Here is a 15,429-nt window from a genome sequence, read left to right as displayed (position 1 = left end):
AAAAATTACTTAGGTTGGCCGGCAGGGGTGGATGGGGAAGTGGAAACCGGCCCGGGAATAACAGGCAACCGGCCCGAATCCACAAAAACAAAATAAACCATAACGAAGAAACATATTTTATTTATTAATATACAGAGTATCCCAGAAATAAGTGCAAGTATTTTAACTGGTAGTATATTTCGGCCTCAGAAACACGCCTATCAGTTTTTCTTTTGCGAAAATTTGGAATTTTTTGAAGAAATTTTTGGAATTTTTTTTAGGTTTAAGTTAAGAAAACATAATTTCTTGATGATATGGCAACATAGGTAGTAGATTAAATTAACATGAACGAAAATCCAGAAAAGATCCAGTCGTTCTCAAAAATTTGCAAGCATTTTGCTAAAGCATTTTTTGTTTAAATTTTCAAAGTAAAATAACTCGGTTATTTTGGATTTACTTGAAAAACGGCAAAGAGAAAAAAAGTTTCTTTTGACCAAATCTACCCCCCTTAAAATACTTGCACTTATTTCTGGAACACAATGGGTAAGGGTCAAATTACCCCCAAGTAAGGGTGATTTTCGCTCGGGCGAAAAAAATTCTTTTGCCTCTGATTTTTTAAAATATTGAAATTGTTTTGGTCAAAATTTTTATAAAGATCAGTATCGGGACGGACATCTGAATTTTTACTAGAAAATAGCTCAGTTTCACAAGGTTGTACTGTTTTATTTCCAATATCGATAACGGTAATTTGATCTTGAATATGCTACGATTTTAAATCACGCTTTTGAGAAACTTTAAGACTTCCTGATTCATTCAGTTCAGCTGGTCCAATCCTCTGTGAAATACATTATTTTTAGCTTCTCAGATATATACTTTCTTACATATTGTAGAAAGAAATTCTCTCTTTTCTGGTACAGCAGCAGCCTCGTCATGTATACGTGTTTTAATTTTGGTATAATTCTCATCACGTAATTTTTCCTAGTTTCTACATTTGCCATCTTGTATGATAATGTCATGACTCAAAGGAAAAAACCTAGGCAATACCTAAGCAGTGGATATAAATGTGTTCTGACTGTTCTGAGGTAGAATATGTTACGGTTAGTAATAAGAATATTTGAATTTTGGAGACATATTAATATTTTATTATCTAATCTAGTTTAAACCTCATTTAATTAACTCTTCTCTGCTGTCTCACTAATTATTAGTAAAATTATTCTAGCAAAATTTAAACCAAACTCGAAAATTATTGCACCGACGCGACGCACAGTGGGCGGGAGACCGGGCCGTAGTAAGACGAAACTTCTTCGACAATCTGATTCAACGCAACTTAATAATTTCTGTATAAAACCATCGAATTATGTTTAGTATTTTCAAAATATGTCAAAACTATTGATTTTGTGGAAAACAAAAGCTGACTAAATACATAAAATACAAGTGAAATGAACTCATGTTGTATTAACACGTTTAAAAAATTTGCAAAATAAACTAATGCTGCTAATTAAGTACAAAGCTACAATCTAGAGTCTGAATAAGTATAAAGCTACAAAGTTAAGTACAAATCTACAATCTATAATCAAAAGAATTTCAATACAATAAAATGTAAGAAAGTCATAAAATTCATGTAATAAGAACATTAATTATATGTATGTCAAAAGATGTCCATTTACATTATAGCAACCAAAATTTAAAACAAAAGCCGTATAAAATTGTAACGGCAACAAAAAAAGTAAGGCCGCAAAATTCCATCTTTGGTATACCCCAATAAAATTTTCACAAAAGGTACTGGTTTGTCAAACCCAAGTAGGTACCTAGATTAAATTTATTCCTTTATTCGTTCGTTTCGGAGTTATGGGGTGTTTTTCAAAAATGTGAATTTTTAACAAATCGCTGTAACTTTTTTACTATGGAAAATTTTGTATTTCTATGAAAACATTTCCAAAGCACCTTTTTACGTGGAATTTAATGGTTTAAGTATACTTTTTTTAAAACTAATAATTTAAGAGTTATCAACAGAAAAATTGATTTTTTATTTGGGACACCCTCTATATATTTAATTAACTGAAAAGAATTTAAAATTACCTTTCTAAAAATATAGCACACTTGATATTTTGTTATAATCGCCAATGGAAATACAGAATTTTTAAAAGTTCGCCACTTTTAACTAGTAGGCTTTGGACGCCTTATTGATGATATACCCTTAATGGAACTGGAAAACATATTTTTCCAGCAAGACTACGCACCGCCTCTGAAAGCTGAAGTTATCAGCAAATTTTTGCAGCCAATTTCAAGAATAATTGAATAGCTAACCAAGATCCCAGCCGTTGGCCGTCGAGGCCGCCTGACTTAGTGCCCATGGATCTAATCCTATGGATATATTTGCGGAAGAATAAAGGTTCTTTATTCTTCCGTATAATCTAGACAAGAATTAAAAATACTTAGCACTTATGAGAGGGTATCTTTCACCCCCACTGAGTTAATGAATTCCGCGAGAAATGTACAAAAACTGCCCCGTCTGTCCATAACAGAAGACGGTCGATATGTCGAACACCTGTAGCAAAATCTCATGCCTTGGTTTGCTATTTATTTTTATTGTTATTAGATATAGTTTAAATGTGTTGATGTTGGTTAAATATATGGTTCGATATTTTAAATTGTTATAAAATTCTGCATCTCTCATAGCAAGTATTATTTTCGTTTTAATTGATTCTCACAGCTAGAATTTTTTTGCATTACAGCCGGTGCCGTTCAAAGCCTACTGATTTAAAGCGGGCGAATTTTTATATACTCTATATCTCGAAGAGGAATCGAGCAAAATATCAGTGTGTTATATTTTTGGAAAGGTAATTTTAAATTCTTTTCAATAAATTAAAAATATACAGAGTGTCCCATATAAAAAATCAAATTTTCTGTTGATAATTCTTAACTTATTAATTTTTAAAAAAATTATACTTAAACCATTAAATTCTACGTAAAAAGGTGCTTTGGAAATGTTTTCATAAAAATACAAAATTTTCCATGGCAAAAAAGTTACAGCGATTTGTTAAAAATGCCTATTTTTGAAAAACACCCCGTAACTCCGAAACGGTAACAGATATCGATATGCGGTTTTCACAATCATGTTTTTGACAAAAATTGAGCTCCAGACACCGATATTAGTTTTTGTCTATCTCCTATAGAAAAGGGTGTTTCCATTTAAAAGCGTCGAATTTGACCCACCCTGTACAATATAATATGTAGTTTCATCACTCGATGGCTTGTACAAAATATTAATTTATTTAATTGAAAAATACATGTTTTAAATGACTAAAAACTGAACCCGAGATTATCCGCTTATAAGATAATTCTAATAACAAACTTCCTGCTGTAGTTGCACCATTTTGGCAAACCAAAAACAAATTGAAGTGAAAGACAGTTTATAATGTAATGAATTCTTCTCAAGAAACTGTTGCTATCAGATTGATTAAAATTAATAATGTAAATACTCGGTCTCGGTATAAATACAGTTACTGTAAAAATATATAAGGATGCATTATAGTGTTTAACATCGATAAAAATCTTAAAATACATGTTTTCTTGTTTTAAGAAAACACTTCAAGTAATTAATCTTAATCGGCTTATAACGATAAAACTTATTGTTCTTTGACATATTACGAATATAAAGTACAAATGAATGAACATCAAAATAAATATTTATATACAGTATCGATAAGAAATGATTAACAAATGGAAGTTACCAATTTGTATTTACAATTATACATCTAAACTATCAATTAGTAATAACAAAATCAAATATTGCAGTTTAATTATTTCTATAACAAGAAAAAACATGAATCATTAATAAAGCATTTCTTGCGATATCATGCGGGATTACCTATTTTCGGGGGTAGTAAAAACGTAAGACTTATAAGATGACCTGAACCGCCAGAAGTTAAAAAATCACAGAAGACAGAATATTTAAAAAAAATAACACTATGTTTTCTAATCTTCTTTCCATCTTCTACAGGGTATCCCAGAAATAAGTGCAACTATTTTAAGGAGTGGTAGATCTGGTCAAAAGAAACATTTTTTCTCTTCACCATTTTTCAAATAAGTCCAAAATAACCGAGTTATTTTACTTTGAAAATTTAAACAAAAAATGCTTTTTTGCTAAAATTTGAGACCCACTGGATTTTTTTCCGGATTTTTTTTCATGTAAATTTAATCTACTACCTGTGTTGCCATATTATCAAGAAATTATGTTTTTTAACATAAAACTAAAAATTGGAAAAAAAATTCAAAAAATTCCAAATTTTCGAAAAAAAATTTTTGGAAAAAAATACTCATAATCGTGTTTGTGAAAGCCGAAATATTAATCATACTACCAGTTAAAATACTTGCACTTATTTCTGGGAGTCCCTGTATATGTTATTTAATCAATCCTAGTTTGTCATAATCTAGCATACGAAATCTAATTTTTTATCTGCAAATATTTATTATTTATTCAAGGTGTTATTCAATATTCTTTATAGGTGTGAGCTACTTTTGAAAAACACCCGGTATACTTTGGATTAATCAGTGTATTGAAAATTTTCATTCAATAAAATTCTATACATTTTTTCAGTGTATGCCATGTGTATGCATAGGTATTTCAGGGATATTTATTGCAATAAAAAAAGATTTACATTTTTTTTACATGTCGTACATTTAGAGTTTTTAACTACCTCCTATAGGTCACTCTCGAGGTCACTAGCAGATATCGCACTTACTATTTCTGAAAACCCTGCATACAGGGTATCCCAGAAATAAATGCAAATGTTTTAACTAGTAGTATATAGTTCGACCCCAGAAACACGCCCATGAGTTTTTTTTGCGAAAAAAAATGTTAAAATTATATATATTTTTCTTGAAATTTTCCGAAAAACTTTTGAGTGTCGCTCGTTCAGTTTCTGGAAATTTGTTTCTGGTGCTTCGAGAGAATGCAATGTTGCCACCTCCTACGTTCTCCACCATTCTGTATGTTATAAGTTGACGTTCTTCCCCTAGGAGAAGCAAGACCTTGTCGTTGGAGGGGAAGCTCCTTGTCAGGTGCTAGAGAAATCTCCTCTAGCACTTTAGCTCGGTCTAAGAAGCATCTCACTGTCTTGTTCCTGGCTGTAGTGTTGTCGTGTAAGCATGTCGTAGCCAGGGAATTGCACCAAGACATATAACGATGCCGGACGTGGCTATCCTGTCCGTCATACCAGGCACTCTCTACTGTCTGTGGTCATGTCTCACGGGTAGAGGGTGTGGGGGGTCTTGGCGTTACCGCCCGGACCAAGAGGAGACAACCTCACCAAAAACCTAAATCTTAAGATGGCGGGACCGGGTCAAAGGGATGCGTGGCTAGATAGAAGACTAGCCTTTACTTATCTCAACCTTGGGGCACCAGGGAGCATCCCATTGTATTTTACCCCTTATTAATTTACCCCTTACTTCTACATCCGGGCCTCTGTGGAAGTGGACCGATTATCCCTAGCGACTCGGGGACACTATGAGATCTAGTATTAAAAACACCACTGGTGAAGCTGTGGGGGAAGCCCCCTAGCGACACTGGGAACATTACCAATGAAAGTTCCAAGGGACCAAATCCAAAGGAAACTACAAGAGAGGCGGCTGACACTTGCTTGAGATCATCCTCCACAAGTGACACACAAGCTACCACCTTCTCCAGCAAGGGTCGGGAGCCTACCTCTAGACCCAATAAGCGACATAAGCTACCGTTTTGTCTACCCGGCCTGGGTCAACCAGGCGGGCCAGACCATCCTCTGAGAGTAGGTCTTGGCGGAGCAGAAGCACGGAGATACCTCCGACTGCTCCACGAAGGACTTGTTCCAGAGGGAGCAAAAGCGAAAACACTCTGGAATTGGGAAGATACGCAACCTAATGGGCGAATTTGTGACAAGGTTGATTTGATTTCCCCTTACGTCTTTATGTGCTGTACGGTGGAGACACCAATCTTTCTGCGGGCAACGCATAAAACACTTATTTTCTCTAATTCGGCAAGTGAAGGCATATCGAAGACGGTGTGAATGTGAAAGCGACAGTGTTGCCATATTACGATGTGTAATATCTATAATACGTCTGACGAAAATATATTTGAATAAAAAATCCGCATTTATGTGCTGAAAATTTAATCCTGTTAAACATAGAGTAAATAAGAAAAATAAAAATTCTTTTATGGGTACTGACTATGTCATATGATCGAAAAAAGTCGTTTAGTTGGCTTGGAAATGACGATTATTGACATTTACCATAATATTTTACACATTACACATAATATTTTACACATTTTACATATTACCTTCATTTCCAAGCCAACCTATATTGTATAACCGTATAACCTACATTTCAAAAGATCAGCTGATGAATTATAGGTTATACAATAATTAATTTGAGATTTCACTCAAAACAGTAAACCTTTGACAAAACTAAATAAAAATAGGTAGGTAAGGTAAGCCTGTAAAAATACATTTATTATTCAAATAGAAATATCAATTATTTTCGTGTTTATTCACAAAAAGAAGAGTGTGAGAAAACAGAGGAGTTATTTCTCGAAAAATAATCCTAAATAATTCAGGTTCCATATATGAATATATTTTGTGCCAAATATACGTGAGTATTTAATGTAGTGCTGTCAAGAATCGTAGTAAAATGAAGTGTTGATAAGCATGCAGGCTACAAGAATTTATTTTAAGGGGGCCCCAATCAAAAGATCAAAAGTAATATAGATTTTGCTTTTTAGGGCGTCATTTTTAACCCAAACGCCTAATATTTGGCCTTGGCCCAATTTATAGTTTTTAGGAGGGGTCGGAATCCCGTAAGCGCCACTCTGTATCCGCCGCTGTTGTTAAGTGTGAAGGTGCGGTAGGTAAAGTGAAATACTCTAACCTAATTATATCTTATATCCATCTGCTATCTATCGGAGTCCCGTTTTCTAATGTGAGGTAATTTTTTTTACTTTTAATCTGAATTTTCCAACAAACATCCGAACAAGCCGAGATCTAGGTAATTGCGAGGTAATTTGCGACCGATCATCGATTACTGGCGACGACGGCTCTCTGAAAGTTATGTAATTCATATTTATTAGGAGATGGATATAAAATAGTTATGCGTAAGTTGTTAGGTTTCCCTCCTAAACCTCGACTTACAATGTAGGTACTTTACGGTAAAACATCTGTTCCCAACTCACCCACCTATGATATACAACTGTGATATTTACAATTTAGATAATAAAGTTTTAAATTTTACTGTGGCGTCCAACAAACGAAAAAAAAACTCTTGGTCCCAGTAATATATCGTAGTATAATATCAGAAGTACTAAAGGTTACTGCTTGTAACAAACATGAATACGTTTTATCGGTGTATAATGCATTAGCTAGGGAAAGTCAATTCCCATCGGAATGGAAAATAGGCAAACTGGTACTACTGAGAAAGGGAAACCAATTCTATATGCAGAAGGAAAGCTGTATGAACACCTCATACGAACTAAGCTGGAAGAGGAAATTGCTCGCAAAGGGTGATACTCAGGCACACAATATGGCTTTCGTGAAGAAAGGCAGACTGCGGATGCTATCTTTAAAGTAATGGAAATAACGGAAGAAGCTGCTGCATACACGAGTAAGTATCGTAGAGTCTGTACAATAATTACAATTGACGTCAAAAGTGCATTTAACAACGCCTCCTGGCAAGTTATATTGAACAATCTCCAGAAGAGGAAAATAGATCAATGTCTAATTGATATTATAGCATCCTACCTATCAGAGAGAAGAATCATAATAGAGGCCGAAGGGTTACAAAAAACTGTGATGGTAAATAGCGGTGTATAACAGGGATCGGTCTTGGGACATATGCTCTGGAACGTACTTTATGATGAACTACTGAGGATAGAAATGCCAGGTAAAATCTATTAACCATGAACTTTAGTTGCCTTTGCACTCTTTGCAGACGACCTTGCCATTGTATGATGTACAATAGATGAAGTTGTACTGATGAACACTGTCAACTTGGCAATCCAACGAGTTGTAAACTGGATGGAGAATAATCTGTTAACCATAGCTTCACATAAAACGGAAGAAGTATTACTGGCCAGAAAAGGAAAAATATCCCCAGTGCAGTTTTATATACAAGGAACTGTAATTTATCCAAGTAAATTGAATTTGGCGGACCACATTAATAAGACCATCACCAAGGCCGAGAAAACTGTCACCGCTTTAGCCTTAAGCTTAATTTTCATGCATCCGTTGTCCGACGATACGATGATACTATATTAATTTTATTGGTTGAATTTAAAGGCTTCGATTGGTTAACCGTTTCTAACCAATCGAAGTGTTTAAATTCAACCAATAAAATTAATATCGTATCAACGTGTCGTCGGATAACGGATGCATGAAAATTAAGCTTTACTCATGCCAAATGTAGGAGGTGCTAGAGCATCCAAAAGAAGAGTACTTGCTAGAGCGGTACACTCGCAGCTGTTGTATGCTGAACCGGCATAGCATAAAGTCACTAACTAATGCAATACACCAGCTAATGCAAACATAACGCAGAATACAACGCATTATATCTATTAGGGTATGCAACACATACAAAACAGTATCTGGATAGGCTATAGAGTTATAGCTGAAACAGCGCCTATTGCTCAGACAGGAACGATATGATAGATAGCATGGGATGGATAAAAATCTAGCAGGGGCAAACACCTGCAACAGTAGCAAGAAAAATGAAATAACGGAATATATGGCAGATGGACATACAGGATAATAGCCGATATACAACTATGGTTAAACAGACAAGGAGAAATGGAGAAATCGATTACTTCATGGCTCAAACATTGTCTGGCCATGCCTGTTTTAGAAAATATTTATGCGATCTTTGTAAGGTTGATATTGCATCATGCATCTACTGTGGTCAAGATGATGATGCTCAACATACACTGTTTGTGTGTGAACGATGGCAGGTTTTTACGGAACAATTCCGTATAGAAACCGGTAGAGACTTTGACTTACCCGAATTTATGATGTACTTAGTTAAAGGGAAAGAACAGTGGAAGCTAATATATCGGATAGTCCGAAATATGATAAGTTTTAAAGAGAGGGAAGGGAGACAATGAGAATCATGAAGAAAATGTCTAGACGCCCTTTGCACTGAAGCAATGCGAGAGCGAATTTCAGTGTAAAGTGGTAGTTGGACGAGGGTTTTTTTAACTGGTAGGAATCCGGCACTACCCAACTCTGTTTGTCTTATGCAAGATATTTTTCCCTCCTCATCGACAAAAAAAACTTATATTTTTTATCAATTTATCTTAAAAGTAAAGAGAAAATATATTGCTTTTGACCAGATCTACCATTTCTTAAAATATCTGCACTTATTTCTGGGACACCCTATATAGTAATTAAACATCTTTCTAAAACAAAAGTATTTTTTACTTCGCCCTAAACAGGCTAACAGGTAAAATACTAGAAATAAAATTAAACCAGTTCCTAACGTATAATTTTCTATGGATTTTTCACGGTGTGCAAATCTACATTTGAATAAAAGAAATGCTTATTGAGATAAAAAGGTGCTAAAAGTTGCCTTTTATGCACGCCACTGCGATTTCAACGAAGCAATTAAAAACGAGTAGCTGGTTTTAAATCGGAATTGTACCCACTACCTTCGTTGTTATATTTCTTAAAATTATGCAAGATCTTTGTGCAGGATTAGCCGCGGGGTTGCAGAAATGCCGCAGTTTAAATTCTTGGCTATTAATATTGCGCCTGCCCACGTAAAGTGATATACACATATATACGCACGCAAAATAGGCACCGAATACGCATTTCCATAAAGATAAATTGTGCGTATTTTTGTTAAATATTCTTTTGTTATTACAGATTTGCATACCTGCAACTGGCAAATTTAAGAAATAAATTTTATAGCACATTATTTTATACCATCATCTCTAATATCGATCAAGTTTTATTTCGTAAAAGGATTTAACTATACAGGGTGAGTTTAAATAAATTCTTCTTTTAAATTTTTCTGTATATTTTAGAAAACTTTTTAGAACTGCCTGTTCACCGTAAAGTTTCCCACGTTATAATTTCTTAATCTCTGATATTACCTGAGTATAGTCTGTCCAACGACAAGATCCTTGACAGTGATAGATATGTCTGTCATTTTAATTTGAAAGTAGTTTATTTTATTTTACAAAGAAATAAGTTGGTACAACTGAAACGCATAGCAGGAAATTAATAGGTATATTTAAAATTTGACTGATAAGTGATTACTTCAAAATATTGTGAAAAAAATGTATAAAACTGAAAAGATGTAATCGAGTCATTTTATTAAAAAAAACGGTATGTGTTAATACAAACCAAACAAGAACAAAACACCACTTATCAAAAAAATATAAAAAAGAACTATTTCTTACTTTCAAGCTTCAAGAAACTTCCAGCATTTATTATTATATTTATCAATATAACTTATATACAAATACAAATTTGTAATATTCCACAGGAATAAGTAAAACAACATAAATATAAAACAAACTATTTTATGAATAATAACGCTTACCAAATTTTATACATTAAAGGTTGATTAATTAACTTTAATCTTATTTTTTTTGAAACCAGTACCTTTTGACATTATTTTTCTGCAGTACTAAAATAATCCATTATTTACCTATCGTGTGATGTCGATATTTTACAGCTACTCCAGTAGTTGGTAGATGTTTAGTACGATCCTTGTAGCATATACGAGATGCACTTATCTACGACAAGATGGTATGCAAACTTTATTGATGGTAACTATATTGGTATATAAGACTTTCTGCCTGGGCAGCGAGTATTAACTATAAACTGTGCTCTGGGTCTACAGTTAACTTTCTCTCGATTTTTCCTCCACTTAACTTCAAAAGACACAAAACACATGTAATAACACGAATCAAAATTCATCATCTTTCAAAACGCAGATATTTGACATAAGTTCACACAAAATTATAACCTATAATTTGGCAACACTTTGACAAGTCTCAAAAATCTAAAGGCGAGTTCATATACGTATCGACGTCCGTTTGTCGTTCATCGTTCCGTCAAATCAATAAAATTGAAATATGATCTGTCATTTTTGAAACAAACCAATAAAACTGGTTACAAAATAACAAGAGACGGATTTATATTTAAACCCATCCATAGTTAAATTAAAAAATATTAGAAACTTTTTTTAGTAAAATAAATAGATTAGTATGGGACGTCATCTGTTTTTCTTCTGTCATTGTCTGTCGCAATCTTACCTGAGAAAAAAAAACAGAGTATATACATTACTTAGTCTAAGGTATATTACCATGGTTACTGCACTAAAAGGTATTCGGAAAAGAGAAAATCCCGTGGCTCTGAAATTTTTTAAAAATAATTTTTATTTTGTTTATTTTTTAAACTTGAATAACTCTGTTATTTTGGGCTTATTTGAAAAGCGGTAAACAGAAAATATGTTTCTTTTATCGATATCTACCAACACTGAAAATATTTACCCTTATTTAAGATTCACCCTGTATATCGGTATTTTCATCATGGGTGCCCCGCTATAAGAATAGATATCTTTGTGATATCTCCAAAAGGGGTATTCGGTATAGAAATTCGAAAATCAACTATCACACAATAGTTATTTATGATATAAGTAATAAAAGTGGTATTTTATTTTGTGAGAAGGGAAAGCTTCAAATAAAATCACCTTTAGTACACATATCATACAATATTTTTTCTACAAACAAGTTTATACTCGTTTATACTCGTATATCAAGGTATTATTACTTTTTACGTTAATGAATCATTCATAATAGCTTTTTTCGTTTTCCTGTTATAACCGATTGTGAATCGTCCTAGAACTCTGCAGCGCATGCGCAAATGAAATAATGTCTTCATATTTCCTTCTGCGCATACGCATCACAATTCTAGGACGGTTCAGAATCGGTAATAACAGGAAAACGAAAAAAAGCTAATACCTATGTCATTCTGAAATCAAATTAATTATGAAGTGTATGGTTGCCAGAGTAATTGAAAGATTCCAAACATTCGATCATTTGTTGTCAACTAATGTCAAATATGTGCCTCAACTCTTGTAAAATGATGGAAAGTGATCAAGAAACTGAGTGTTTCCCAGCAGAAATTGAAGAAAAGCGAAAAAAATCGTCCAAATAAGTCGAAAATATTGACTAGAGAACAGATCGACAAATTTCTTGCAGAGGCGTCGGATGGAATATACCTTATGAAAAAAGTTGCCGTAATTTTCGGCATATTTGGAGCCTGCCGAAGCATTCATTGCAAAAGTATTAGCAGAGGAAGATGCTGATAGACTCATTGTTACGACTGCAATTGACTCATTACCGGGTTATCTGTCAGTAATAATAATTGTTGGAGAGGACACAGATCTGTAGGTCGTACTCACAGCATTAGCACGCCCTTTTTGGAATGGTACTCTTGGAATGGTACTCTACGGATGGCCCTTTTGGAAGTTTCGAGTTGGTTTAAATAAATGCCTTTATTGTCAAAAAATTAACAAAGGTAAAGTAAACAAACAAAAGAGAGAGTATACAAATATACAAAACAAGTATACAAATTACATTGTCAGTCTTATTGTTTAAAATAAACATTTATAAATATTTAGAATGTCAAAGAATAAAAAAATAAAAATAAGATTCAAAAATATTTAGTAAGTTTATAGTAAATATAGTAATAGCAAATATTAGACCAGTTTTTACAAGATCAAATTCGATTGTCAAAATATAAGTCATTCACGGCGTAGAAACGGCGTAAGAACTAATAAAAATACAAGGCTAGTAAATAAGATTTCAACGCTTTGCGAAATGAAGAAAATGATGTTATGTATTTGATTTCAAATGGCAGGTGATTGTGCAGGTGTTCCTGAGTGGATAAGTTGAGATGGCCTTTCTTGAGACGCTGATACATGCTTACGTATTAGGCAAACGGATTCAAATATAAATAAGGAAGGAAAAGTTAATATTTTTAATTTTTAAAAAAGTCCTGGCAATGAGTTCTGCTGTTTAGTCTCAGTGAATATCGAACAGCTCTCTTCTGGAGCTTGAAAATGCGGTCAAATTGAGTCGCACAACACGTACCCCAGAATGGAAGGGTATATCTGAGAATCTGAGGTGCGACTCAAAAAGTGCATAATAAACAGTTCTAGCCACTGACAAGATAAGCTCCTTAGAAACAGATCTTAATGCAAAACAGGCAGAGCTTAATTTTTTCGCCAAAGCGTCGATATGCATGTCCCATTTCGGAGAATTGTCTACAACAAGCCCTAAGAATTATACAGATTTTACGACGTCAATGGTGGTGTTGTTAAGTACAAAAGGCTACAGCGAGTTTTTACACGACAAAGCTTTAGTTTTAGAAATGTTGAGACTCAGGAGGATCGCACCAAAATTTAATGGTGCATGATTAAGTCATTTGATATAATCCTATGAAGTGCCGTGACGTCCTTGTTGCTCCAAGTGAAGCTAGTGTCGTCCGCAAAAAGATGTATTTTACCACTGATGTTTATGTTAGCAATGTCGTTAATAAAAAGAAGAAGCAAAATAGAGCCTAGTACTGAGCCTTGAGGTACTCCACATTCTATTGGCTTGCTAGAAGACAACGTGGAACACAACATATATTTCGTAAAGTTCATTTACTAATAACTGAATGCAGAAACAAAAAAATAACGAACAAAAAACATTAAATAATTGATTATCTAAATAGTACTTAACTTAAATATTCTATTTTGACCACCCTCTACCCTTCCCCTTCCACCCAATACACGCGGCCCTCTTTAAATAATTAAATACAAACAGTTAGGCACGCAACTCTCTCGCTGTCGAACAACATTAGGCCACCATTTTTATTCAGAACTAGTTTCTAATCTCCTCCCACGAATCTATTGTGAATGTTCCATTGAGCGTACCTCTTCCCCTTGCTTCCCCCATCCCCACCGCCGTCATTTGAATTTCGGCATCTGGTCGCCACACTTTCAAGGCTGGCATTGGTCTATGTCGGTATTTAAAAGGTTCAAACAGATTAGAGGTCTTGTATATTGGCAGTGATATATTTGCTGTCAGACGGGACCATAAATCAAAAAAGAAAATGAATAATAGGTCGTCGAATGGTTAATTATTTGTATATCGCAATGACGAATATGGTCTTTGTTTAGTTTAAATTCTACAATGATTATTGTAAATTTATATACTACATAGTATTATAATTAAGACCCTTAAGTCTTTAGATTTTAAAATATAGTTATCATTTTGTGTCAGTAGAAATAAAAAAAAATCTCAGAAATTTGCCAAAAATGGAAACTTACATCTGAGAGAATTGATAATGATTCTATGAAGTGTGCATTCACCGTTTAATAGAATACTTAAATGTTCCAAATTTATCTTGTCTTCTAGTCTTACTTTTTTTTATTAGGGTATGTTAAAGAGAGTGTTTACAAAACACGACCAACTAAGTCGACAACATGAGATAAATGATTGGTTACAATGCTTTTGGAAGTAGAATTGCTGCTTTTCGAAGTAGAATTTCACATATGCTTTTTGAAAAGAAGATAATTGTATGCAGTGAACAGGAAAGGAAACTTACATATTGGGCCCATTTGATTTCATGTAGCTAATTTTTGTGTCATAATTATACGCTTATATCTGTTTTAATTCTGTAATAATTAAAATATGTTTTAAACGTGTATCTTTTTAGTACCATTGAGTATTTTACTCTACATCCTTTAATTTTTGTTAAATTAACAAAATGTATATCACAGCCACCTAGATTTTATCAAATAATAAAGATCTACTGAGGCAAAATCATAAAAATGCAAATATCTAGAAAAATCTTTGTCTGAGGCAACCTTAATAGTATTATAAAGATATATGAATTCTCCATTGAATATCGGTATAATATACTGGGTGTTCCCTTTAAAATAAAAGAGTAACTTGCTTTTAAAAGTAGCCAATGTTCAGTATTAATTTTGTCTCACCCTGTATATCTTTTCGGGACAAATTTTATTTTTGTTTAACATACAGTGGTTATTGTAATTAAATACAGCTATACAGGGTAAATTATAATTTAGGCAGCTGTTATTGAAATTTAAAATTAATTCTTTATTTTCACAAAATGTGAAATATGTCAATTTTTTTACGATTTAGGCACATGCTTTTTTAATAAAACTCACCCTTATTTTTTTCCTAGAATCCGAAAATCAATTAATATATAGAGTGACAAAAATCCCATCTTTGATGCGTAACTGTTTTTGGGGACACCCTGTAGAACTCTATATATTTCTATAAAATGCTTTCAATTAACATATCTTTCAATAATATATATTTCATCACTTTCAATAAACATATCTTTCTCTACCAAAGAATACCCGACGAATGGCGAACAAGTACCACTATCCTTATGTTTA

The sequence above is a fragment of the Sitophilus oryzae genome, unplaced genomic scaffold (assembly GCF_002938485.1).
Source record: "Sitophilus oryzae breed Bouriz unplaced genomic scaffold, Soryzae_2.0 scaffold_1931_pilon_pilon, whole genome shotgun sequence".
Classification (NCBI taxonomy): domain Eukaryota; kingdom Metazoa; phylum Arthropoda; class Insecta; order Coleoptera; family Curculionidae; genus Sitophilus; species Sitophilus oryzae.
This window is presented reverse-complemented; position numbering follows the sequence as displayed.